The sequence below is a fragment of the Corylus avellana genome, chromosome ca2 (genome assembly GCF_901000735.1).
Source record: "Corylus avellana chromosome ca2, CavTom2PMs-1.0".
Taxonomy (NCBI): Eukaryota; Viridiplantae; Streptophyta; class Magnoliopsida; order Fagales; family Betulaceae; genus Corylus; species Corylus avellana.
The window spans coordinates 12,019,402-12,032,507 of NC_081542.1; positions in this window are offsets into that span (position 1 = coordinate 12,019,402).

Consider the following 13,106-nt stretch of genomic DNA (forward strand, 5'->3'; position numbering starts at 1 on the left):
GGATCATACTTGCAAAACCAAGCTTACAAACTTGTGGTGTACATCGCCATATTGGATCCTTACATCATAGACTTGGTCTTGCAGACAGCTGCACTAAATCCTTGCTCATCAGCTAAGCTCACAGTCCTATATTGTAGCTGCCCACACCAGATCCGGATCCGTAAAAAAAATAAATAAATAAAAAGAAGAAGAAGAAGAAGAAGAAGAAGAAACGGTCCAAGTGGACCACACCACGCGTGCTACACGCTAGTCAGGTTCAGTGCACCGATCTGATAACCGCCCAAGTGGGCTCATTTTTTTTTTTTTTTTGGCCCAAGTCAGCCCTTTTTCTGTTTTGGCCCTAGTCGGCCCTGGCTTATTGTTGGCCCTCTTGAAGTTTGGCTCATTGTCAGCTCTGGCCCGTTGTCGGCCCCTTTTGGATTTTGGCCTGTCGTCGGCCCTCTTAAAGTTTGGCTCATTTTCAGCCCTAGCCCGTTTCTCAGCCCCTTTTGGAGTTTGGCCCCTTGTCAACCCTTTTGAATTTGCATTCAACTGCCATCGTCATTGGCTGCCCACCAACCTCTATTTCCTCCGATAGCCTCCACCATTTACAGCTCGTCCCCGGCCTCCACCACCACAATCGTCATTTTATCTGATTTCAAACTCAAGGTTCCAGAATATTCCACCTTAAGTTTAAGGGGGGATGTTATAATATTTTTCGTATATTCTATAATTATGTTGATATCAAATATTCTCTATTTATGGGCTGATTATAATCAAATATTGGGATTGTTATCAAATCAAGGGGATTTGATTACTATACGTGTATTTAGACATTACCCTATAAATACAGACATTTGTATTATAGACATATCAAGTTAATGAGCACAATGTAACCCTTAGGGGTATTCCAAGTGGTGGACGTAGGTCTCTAACACCGAACCACCCGTAAAGTTCTTTATGTTTATTTTCTATATTGCTTCGCTATAATTTTCACATCCTCATTATTTCAACAGAAAAGACCACATCAAACTCTGAAAGACTTTTTTTTTTAAGTGAAATTTCATTCATTCATTCAATCAAAAGCATCAAAGATTACAACATTCTTCATGTATTACATCATGAATAAAATCAGGATAGTCTTCTGTCCAAATTTTCTCTGTTGGTGTATAGAGTGCCCCTTTCGCCAACAGGTGTGTCACCATATTTTCTCTTTTCTTGTATGCATCACACGCCAAGACTGGAAGCTTTGCAAAGCAAACTTCGCATCCTCAGTTAACGTACCATATATATGCAATAGTTGGTCTTACGTATGAAAACTATGAATTACTTTCAGAGCATCATCTTCCATAATAACATTTTGTAGGCCCAAATCTTTTTTTAAAAATATTGCCTTTCAAGCTGCATAAGCCACTACCATTGTTGGGTTCGTAATATACGGAACAGACATACACAAAGACAGTAGTGGAGCCTGCAATTTGTTTAAGGGGGCCAAGATTAAAAAAATAAAATTAAAAAAATTATTAAAAAATATAATTAAGAAAATAAATAATAAAAGAAAAAATTAATTATTATTTAAAACAAATAAATGTATCTTGCAATTTTTTTTTTGTCATGCTTAACATTAATTTATTCAATTGGTCTCGAGTCTCTTAACGAATTTATATATATATATATATATATATATATATATTAATTTTTATAAAGAGGTGTGAAAAACTAATCGACTTCCAAATTAAACAATGTTCGGAAATAAATCAACCATCAAGAAACACAAAGATTTGTTTACGAAGAGGAAACCATTTAGAGAACTCTCTAAATGTAAAACCTCTCCGGGGCAGCCAAACCCAGGAAATCAACTAAATCAGTAGAATAACAAGAAATATCTTAATGTCGAAGATTTACATAACCTATGCACTTTGACATTCAAGTATACCAGACAAGCGACCCACTTATCTGCTACCGCAGTAGTTCTTCCAGAACATCTAGATTGTTCCTTCTACGTGATCTCCCTTCACTGGAACTCCGGTTGACTTCGATTTCTTCAACTCCTTTCTAAGCCCAAGATCTCTTAAAACCTAATTAGAAATCGTACCACTACGTCTATGCATAGTTCCAATTATATAGACCATGGACTCCTAGTCCAGCTAAAATACAAATTCAAATACTAACAACCTCATCTGCTACTACGCGTCCGGACGGTTAGTAAGCTCGTCCGGACGAGAACTATTTTCTAAGTAAACATTTCACGCAATGCACTAGGCATCCGAACGACATGAATGTCCGTTCGAACGAACCTAGGTTAAAATCGCTAACACTAGTTCTCTGTAGCGGCGCGTCCGGATGTTGGTGCAGACGAGACTTCAGACGAAGCTCTTGGGTTTTTTGCATATCACTCTCGTTCCGACGATGGTGCAGACGAGACTTCAGACGAACCTCTCGGGTTTTCTTACATATCAATCTCGTCCGGACGATGGTGCAAACGACACTTCAGACGAAGCTTTCTGGAAAAATTTCCTTCTTCTCGTCTGGACGTAGTGCAGACGAGCCTCCAGACGAGACCCTGTGTGATTCACATATTTTGCTTATTTTGCTATCTTTCACACTGCACAATTTAACAAGCTAATTAAACACATATATTTTGTTTACATGAATCCAGCCAATTTAACAATTCTTAAACTAACAAGGTGAAAATACGAGGCCTTAATCCATATAACATATTGAAAATTAGCTTTTAATTTTTTTTGTTTTTGGTCAATTTTTCATTCATAAAAACTAATATATATATATAAAAACTATTTTTTAGTTTTTCACCTCTTTATATATATATTTGAGTTCTTGATGGACTTCTTTGAGAAATTTCGCTGCATGACAATTCTTTTTGACAAATTAAGGAGATTTTTGACAAATATAAATAAATAAGGTGACTCTTGAGGTATGTGGAAAATTTTTGAATGGATTGCATGGCATCATATAGAGTACACCTTACATAAACTTATGTAAGTACGTCATAAATGGATTTGACGGCAAGACACAATTGTTGCATCCCAATTGATTTTGAATACACCTAAGAGACTTAAATTTAATTGATAGTTAAAACTGAATTTATAATAAAGCAGACATGCATTTATATAGGATAATGTTTGAGTATTCTCCAAGCAAAATACTTGGAGAAAAAGAAAATATAAAAATACAAAAGTCGTATCCTTGAACTTGGAGCAAAGTAAAATACTTGTAGAAAAAGTAAATGCCCGGATATTTTTTAATTTACAGCAATGTCTCTTCTTAATGCAGTTATTATAGCAAGCAACATCGTATCCGAGAGGATGCGTTTGTTTGGAAACAAGAAAGCGATAGGTTGGTGCAGAGTTAGGGAGAGTGCCATGGCGATTGCCATTGGCTTCCTCGACAACTGAAACAATGACAAAAAGTACTATCATTATCCCCACACATCTCCTCATATTTCCACTCTTTTTTCCTCTCTTAAAATATTGTTATGTAATTCAGAAGTTGAATGCAATACCCTTATTTATAGGGTGTAAACACATAGCCATCCTAGACTTGTTGAATAATTTTCGTTTACGTTTTTTTTTTTTTTATAAAAAAAAAAAAAAGTTTTATTTAAGCGAAGAGCTACTTAAGAATAATGGCTTTTGAGAATGTAAGAAGATGTTTGAGTTGTTTGTATAAAGTTTGTTTTGCGAGCATGATAAGTTATTCAAACATTACTTATTTCCATTTCCATTTTTTTTTTTTAAGTTTTATTTAAGCGAAGAGCTATTTAAAAATAATGGCTTTTGAGAATGTAAGAAGGTGTTTGAGTTGTTTGTATAAAGTTTGTTTTGCAAGCATGATAAGTTAGGGGATATCTTCCATTCGGTCGTGGCAGAAAACATGAGTTTTCTGCCACCCAATAGAAATAAGACACCTCATCTAAAGTAAAAAAATTGCACACAAATTTTCTAGAACAAAAACACTAGATTTTGAGAGGGAGAGAGAAAGGGTGAGAGTTAAAGTGCAAAATGAGAGCTTCATCGGAGCTTCATCTGAGACCTGAACACCTTGCTTCTGAGGCAAAAAGGCCTTGCTTTGTATCAATTGTTATTTGTCCATAACCATGCATCAACAAGCTCAACAAATATAAGAGATCCCAATTGAGGTGGAGCTGAACCAACCACGTCCAAATGAAAACACCAGTTTCCATTGCATCAGGTGTAGAAATGTAAGCCAGACACCAACAAAGAAGTCGAAGAAGTTGTGAGAAGCCCTCTAAATTTGATTTTGATTCAGAACCCTGCCAACATGGTCTCATAGAAGATTCTTCCATTCTGTAAAAAATACACATGAAAATTGGAAATATATTTTACCAGATTTGACAGGAGTCCGGCCTGAGACCACGCGTGTCTCAGGCCGGCCCCACGCGGGTCTCAGGCCGACGTGGGTCTTCCTGACCCAGCGTGGGTCTGCAGACCCACGCGGGTCTCAGGCCAGCGTGGGTTTGCCAGCGTGGGTCACGGCCCCATGACCCAGCGTGGTCGTGACCCAGCCGCCAACTCCGGTTACGCCGCTGCCCACACCGCTGCCGATTTATCTCCTGCGATCCGATGATTTTTTTTTTATTCGGTGAGTCGTGAGTTGAGTAATCTGAGATTTTATATGGTGTTTTGATCTTATTTTAGGGAGATATAATAGGTGAGGTGGCAGCATTTTAATGGAAGGCAGAAAACTGACCGTATAGCAGCACCTCTCGATAAGTTATTCAAACATTACTTATTTCCATTTACCCTTTTTTTTTTTAAAAAAAAGGTTTTATTTAAGCGAAGAGCTACTTAAGAATAATGGCTTTTGAGAATGTAAGAAGGTGTTTGAGTTGTTTGTATAAAGTTTGTTTTGCGAGCATGATAAGTTATTCAAACATTACTTATTTCAATTTACTGTTTTCCTTTTTTTTTTTTTTGAGCTACTTAAGAATAATTGCTTTTGAGAATGTAAGAAGGTGTTTGAGTTGTTTGTATAAAGTTTGTTTTGCGAGCATGATAAGTTATTCAAACATTACTTATCTTGTAATTTTTTATTTTTTATTTTTGAAAAATATAAAAAGCCCTCTCAACTAACAACCATTTTTAACTCAAGGGGTAACTTAATCGGTTAAAGACCGCGCTTTATGAAGCGAAGGTCACTAATTCGATCCCATTTTCCCTCCTCTTGTACAGACATGTAAAAAAAAAGTAGTACGTTAAATTACCAAAGTGTGCCAAAAATTCAACTTTTTTTATTATATTCCTGTAATACCCTTATTATCTTAAAAACTAAATTAAACAGTCTTAAACACACACAAAAAAAAAAAAAAAAAGTTTTTTTTTTTGTTTTGGGACAAATAAAAAATTAGTCACTGTAATTGACCTAAATTACAAATCGCTCATACAGTATAAAAAATACAAATAAATGCAAAATCATACCATGTGGTTTGCCTAAATTAAAAATTACTCAATGTTGTATGAAAGTGAACTTAGAGGTCCCTAAGATGAGCTAAAAAAAAAAAGATAGTCCCTAGAGTCAAATTTCGTCAAAACAGTTGACGAATTCTGATAGATATCACATCAACGCCAATAAAATGGTGACACATGTCACTCTTAATAAAAAAATATAAATATATTAAACCAAAAAAACTAAAAAATTAATTTTCTGATTTTTTTAAAAAATTAAATTGTTAGCTTTTTATTTTATTAAATTTTTATTTTAGTTTTTAAGGAATAAGGGTATTATAAGAATATAATAAATAAATAAAAGTTGCATTTTTATCAGACTTTGGTAGTTTGATGTACCACTTTAGCACACTTTAAACTGCATGAATGACCTCTAAAATCCTGTGATGAGTCCTCAAGCGTTAACCCGACCATTATTTTATAGGTGAAAAAAATACAACTATAAGTCTACGACTTAGAGAGTAATAATACACATGGTGTATATGTTATCATGCAATGAACTTAGTTTTTTAGCAAAAGGATGTAAATCACAAGAAGTAATATAAATGAAGTCTTTCGTCAAATAAAAGAATGTCATGGTATACATTATAAATATAGTGCATGATATAATAAGTAAACATGTCATAGACCACCAAGGTGGTAGTTGAGTTGGTAAAGCAGCAGGGAATAAGGTTCAATTCCCTCCCTCCTTTTTTCCTAATGGTCACAGGTTCAGACTCGCTTCCGGTAGTAGTCCGCGAACCAGATGCTACTAAGAAGAGGCTTTACCAACTTGCACTTTGGTGGGGCTGTGGTGACGGACTCGCCTTTTCAGGCAATAGTTATGGCTCAAATCGAACATTCCACAGCGGGTGGGAACCCCACCCAATCGAGTCCGACCTCGAGTGGTCCACACTGCTAGTGATGTTCGTAATGTTGACAATCAATCAAACATGGCTTGTGTCAGTCACAAAATAACCATTGGATCTAAGGCCAAACAATAAAAGTAAAACCCTTGGATTATAAGGTTAACTTGTATAATTGTAATCTCGCGATGGTCTGCATGTATCGGTGTACCATGTCGTACGATGTAAATTAATTCACAGTCTTTTATATGTATGCATTTATAAACGCATCATTTTCATTATATATATATATATATATATATATATATATATATATATGAAAGGGAATCCATATTAGTCTCATTTATAGAAATCATGAGCATAAGCTCTTACAAGCAACCATAGCTAAAGCTACAAGGTCACAAGCGTCATAGATGACGTATTACATTCCAAACCCAAAACCAATCCACTAACCCATGACTAATTTACATATTAAAAAAAGATCTGTGTCAAACTAATGCATGGGTAGTGCTTATTCCTCGGAACTGAGGGTAGAAAAACCCACAATCGAAACTCTTCATCCTCGACCCGAAAGCCAAGATGGCGTTCACATCCACAACTCAAAGGTCTAGACCATAGCAAATAACCCAGAGGGCATCACAGATTCAGATCGAGAGGGGACAAAGCCTTATTGCAAGAAAAAAAAAAGGAAATAAAAGCGTACAAGGAATTAAAGGGACTAAAACAGAAATACAAACAAAATAGAAAAAATCGGACAAACAACAAATAGAAACCAACAGAATAGGAAAAAAATTGGAGAATCACATTAAGCGGGAAACGGCAGCCGGAAGGAAGCCGATCACGTGCTGGCCGGAAACTGACGCGGAAGGTGACGTTGGAGCTCATCATTGGGGGACACGAGGAAAGACCCGACAGCGGACGGTAAGCGGCAAAGCGGGTGTGGAGGAAATCAGCGTCGCACACAAAACAAACTGGGGGAGAGTTTGAGTGAATCCTCCAAGAGCATCACCCACAAAGTGTGAGAAATAGGCTAGGCAACAAAAACAACACACCAAAATGCACTGCAAAAGACAGACATAAAGGAAAGGAAATAAATTAACTAGAAACGAAATCAACAAAACAGCCGGAGGGAACCGAAATCAAACCGCATCCGGAGAGACGGATCCAGTGCAAAAGGTGTGATGGGCATTGGCGGATCCGGGTAGCAAGGTGGTGGAGCACGCGTCGAGGTGGACCAGGCGACAGGCGGTCGATCGGGCAAGACACAAACCAGAGCCAAACCTGACCCAACAACAGGCATGGCTGATGGAGAAGGGCGGAAGATCAGCCTTCAAAAAACCCTAAAATCAGAAAAGAGGCGGAGAGGGAGGGAGAGGAAGAAAACGCCCAAAGAGCAAGGGACATCAAGTAAATAAGTTAGCTCTAGGGTGGGGAGAGAAGAGGATGAAGGGGAGGAGGGGGGAGGGGGAGAACAAGGGTTCTCCCCCTCCGACGATGCTCTCTGCTAGAGATGAAACCCTAGCAGAGAGCGTCTTGAGAGTTGCAAAAGCATCAAACCCCTTGATCTCCTATCCATTATATTTTTATTCATCAATCATTTCCACACAAAAAATAGAGTTCAAATTATTTTAAAATGAATTTCATGTGAGTTGTAAAATGCACATTTGATACATAAAATAATCATGTTATATAGAAATGTAAATAACAAGTATCCATGTACGTTTTACTCATCTTGGTTGTCACCAGGTGTGTCAACCTGGTCCATTTCCTGGTTTTTGGCCAAAATCAGGGACTGGAACCAGGGTACCTGGTTCTGGGTTTTGGAAAACTGGAACTGGAAACCAGGACCTCGGTTGGTCTGGTTTGTACTCGGTCTGGTAACTGGTTCTTATATATATTAATTTAATTACCTAAAGTATATATATATATATATATCCCGGTTTTTGGTTTTTCCAAACCGCAACCGGAATCCCTAGTTCCTCGGTAATTTTTGACACCTTTAGTTGTCATTATCCATCGAGTAATCCCCTTGATAGTCTCAATGTCCAAATCTATGCAAAGATCTAATCGGACATTGATATTAGTAAAAAATTTTAAAATATATATAGTTAGAGGCGGTGGTAGGACAACTCCCAAGATGGTGGCTAGACCACTCCCAGGTGTCTAGGGGTGGTCGAGCCACTCCCAAATAGCGCCTATGGGTGGCTGATCCACCCCCTCAAGGGTGGCTCGACCACCCCCAAGCAATTTTCCAGTTTTGGGGGTGGCTGATCCACCCCTAAACACTTGGGGTTGACCTAGCCACCCCTAGGGGGGTTTAAAAACCACACCAATTTTTTATATTTTTTGTTTTTGTGATAATCATTATTTTTTATTTTTATATTTATTTTTCACAATTTTATTTTAAATTCTTTAAATCATCCAAACATAATTTCAATTTTTTTTTCCACGGTATTCACAATTTTAAAAATAATAGAAAAGAATAAAAAAAATTAGTACATCCAAACGAACTCTCTACAGAATAGGTTATATAAGTAAACCATATCCACGGATCCACCCAATTAATAACCCACTAATCAAGGAAGAAAGGAATTGGCTGTTCTCCCTCCTAAGGAAAGGAATTAGGATCCTCTTCATTTCAAATGAACTGGATAATATCCAGTTAGTTATAGTGGATGTGTATTTTTGTCCCCTCAAAAAGTAAAAAGACAAAAATACCCCTCCACTATAATTAATTGGATATTATCTAGTTCATTTGAAATTGAGAGTTGCTAGTCTTAGATAATTTGTCCTTCGAGACTTGTCCAACAAGGATAAAGGTTGACAGCTCCATGACCATAAGAAATTAAAGGCTCCATGACCATGAGAATTAAATCACCACATTTAACAAGCGATCCCATGTCACAAGGCACTTGTTGCACTTGGCATACCTACCAATCAAGGGCATGTATAGCCTCTACACAATGTGAGAAAATCGATTGTTTTGCTCATATTCTTTAGTAATACTAAATACTCAACTTTCATCCTTTTTATATAATTGGACTAATGTTACTTATCAAAAGAAATATATAATTGGACTAATGTTTCAATGCTCATCCGCCTTTAAATTTTTCATTTTTTTCTTAATAAAGATTGATCTAAAATCTTATGGGTACTACAACATCAACCAAATTATATAAGAGTGAGATGACATATGAGCATGTAGTATTACTCATATTCTCTCACTAACTTGGGCATTGTAGGTGGTTCTACACTCACCACCAACATGCCATTTTGATCTTTAGTTCGCTTGCATGACTCTAACATCATGAACTCAACGTATGTGGTCACTGTATCTGTAGTGTCCCAGAATTTTCAAAGCTATTTAAATAGATTATTTTGATAATGATGTTATTTTAATATCCATTGTAGCTAAGGATTTTAATTCTTGGGAAATTTATGAGAGTGGTAATTAGAGAATGGTAATTGGTGAAATAATAGGATAGTAAATGGTAGGTATAAGGATGGTAGAATAAGAAGGTAGAATAGTATAGGGTAGGTAGAATAGTATAGGGTAGGTAGAATAGTATAGGGTAGGTAGAATAGTATAGGGTTGGTGAAATAGTAAAATGAGGGTATAATTGTAAATTGAAGGTAGAATAGTGTTTGATTTTCTCCTATAAATAGAGCTCTTCTCCTTCACAATTTTCACCACTCATCTCCTCTCCCATCTCTTGCATATATTCTTCCTTCTTCCGCTTTTTACTCGGTCTTTCTTCTTTCTAAGAGTGTTTACTCAGAACAGAGAGAGAAAGGGCGAGACCAAGCGCTACAAGAAAGAAAGAACACAAGAGATAGCGGACTTTAGAAATTAGTTTCAAAAGATATACTAGTGGTGTTAGTCATATTGGAGCAACTAGATTCCTTCATACCACTTTTAGCTTCAGTCTAGAGGTAAGTAAATTCACTACCCCTTCTAAAATTACTTCATGTCATGCTATTTATTCATTCTTTAGTAAATTGTAAATGATTATTTTATTTATGTATTATGAAGTTATGTTGCATGCATGAAGGATTTCTAAAAGAATTATCTAGAAAGTTTCTATTTATTTAAACGCTTTCTAAGTACAACAAGTTTATATTTGAAAAGGTTTCCATTTTGAGAAAAGAAAGTTGAGAAATGATGATGATTATAAGAAAGAAAAAATGATGATAAACCCTCCTACATGTTGCCCTAAGATGCATCAAAAGAAGTACAAAGAAAAGTACAAGAGATGAGATAAATGTTTATGAAATGAGGGCACATGTATGGAGGAGAGTATTTTTGGCCCCAAGATAAGTAAAGATGAGAGTTCGGTACCGATACTCGGATGGAGGCGAAACCACTGAAGGAGGCTATGCCAGAAGGTGGTATTCCATCAACTAGACCGTTGAGTGCACCAAGAAAGAGTTAATTGACGGTCGGGCATGGCTGTGGCCACAGTTCAGTGCCATGGTCACAAGGACCCGCAACCCTCGTGCACAGGGGTAATAGTGTACATGGGCCTTATTATGAGAAAATGATACTATATTTTCAACGATGATATGCTATGATGATTTACAGAGATGATTTACAATGATGATTTATAATGATGCATTATGATGATGATTTATAAAGATGATTTACAACGATGATCTATTACTAGAGGTAATAGTATGTATATGTTACGGGAGATGCAACCGTACATACATATATTATTATGGCTGGATGTATATTTATTTGTGAAAACGATTTTCAAAACTGAGAACAAGGAGTAAAACTATTTATGGTTGTAGATTTTACTTGCTGGGCCCCCTTTGGGCTCATTCAGTTTTATTTCTTGTTTTCAGGTAGAAAGGATGCTGGAATAGGAGGCCGGAATGGGGATGGGAATAATTATTAATTTTCAAAGTCTTTTCATATCAGTGATTATAATAATATGATATTCCGCAACTAAAGTTTAATGTTTTCTAATTTCGCTTGTAATAAAATCTCTTGAATAATGTTTTATACATTTTTTGTATCCTTTAAAATCAAGTACTCTGATAGACCTTATAGATCTTTGCAAGAACTTTTGTTGTAAAAGAAGAAAAGTGGCAAACTCAGCCTTAACGGGCTGGGGATGTTACAATTTTGGTATCAGAGCAAAGGTTATAAGGTTCTGGCAGACTTTTCAAAAAAAAAAAAACAAAAAAAATTTGGGGGGTTAATAAGAAGCCACATTCCGGCCACGTAGAGTGCATATTTTTGTGTGGTCTATAATAAATGATGCATGGGCATTTTCTAAGGGATAATTTTTTTTTTTTTTGGTTATTAAAAAAAAAAAAAAAAATCATCTTAGTGTGATTTATTTGGAGGATTTTATTATTGTGATTAAGTTAATGACGAAGATGAATTTTTATTTTATAGATAGGTTGTGATCTATAGTATCTGCCTAATTGGATTTGCGGCAGTTTTCTAGAGTATCGATTGATAAGGGTATATTTTAAGGTGTCTCGAGGATTTAGAAAATATTATTGATCATAATTTAAAATTGTATGATGATTTTATAGATTTAGGTTGCGTGATGATTTGTGTAATTAACTTGGTGACAAAATGGTTTTATGGATTTAGGTTGTGAGACAAATTGTGTAAGTGACTTGGTAATGAATAGTCTTATGGATGTCGGTGGTGAAATGATTCTTGAACTGAATTAATGATATAATAGTTTATATGAGTTTTTGGTAATGGCTAAGGTTTGGTTGATGACAATAATGATACTATGATTGATGTTGTAATATATGGATTGATGAATAAGGATTACGTAGTGGCATGAAGTGAATGCCTAAGTATTGCAGGGATGAATGCAAATGAGGTATACCCTAGAATCTATAAGATATTTTGATATATAAAGTTGTGGTTTAAGGATTTTGATATTTTCAAATGATTGTGATGACTTTAAGGTACAATTCATGAAATCTTTGAGGTGATCCTTAGAATTTGAGGTGTTAGGTTTTCTGTAATTGAGGTAAATTATATTGAAGTGATGCTTAAAGTTTTGAGGATGAATTGATGCTCCTAGGTTGTGGATAATATTTAAATTTTGAGGCATTAGTGGATATGAAATTATGAGAAATTTTAGTTACATGCCAAAGCTTTTGATATAATTTTCTTTTACTAAGTAAAGATAATGGATTATTATTCTTGAGGTAAATTGAAGCATAAAGGTAAGAGTTGAAAGACAATATAATACAGTGATATAATATAGTGACATGATCTAAATTTCTCTTATAAGATATATGTTCAATGATATTAAAATATTTTAGAGGTTGATAACATGTGATGGTGCATACTTAGATGTTTTATTGAGTGATTAACTTGTTAAACAGATTGTTTGTTTAAAGGAAGTTATTATAATGACAGGATGATTATATAATGAATATTGAATGAGTACTGAATGATTACGAAAAGAAATGTTTGGAGAACAAGCTCCTTATAATATTACATACCAGTGTCCATCAAAAAAAAAAAAAGGGAATTTGTTGCATAAAGAGACACGTGGTAATGATGAGTAGATTGTTCCTTAGAGCTACTCCAGGAAAATTATTTCTGCATAGAGAAAACCTAGTATGAGCAGAATCATATATATTTATAATTGAATTATCTAAGGGAATATTTATTTCTAATGAGGTACCTGACTAGAGCGTGTGCGGAGAGACTTGCAATACCCCTGAACATCGACCCGGAGTTTTTCGTGCTGTCGCTAGAGACGTTCGGTATTCTTCTCCATTTCTAGCATCTTTGGTCCCAAGTATTCTG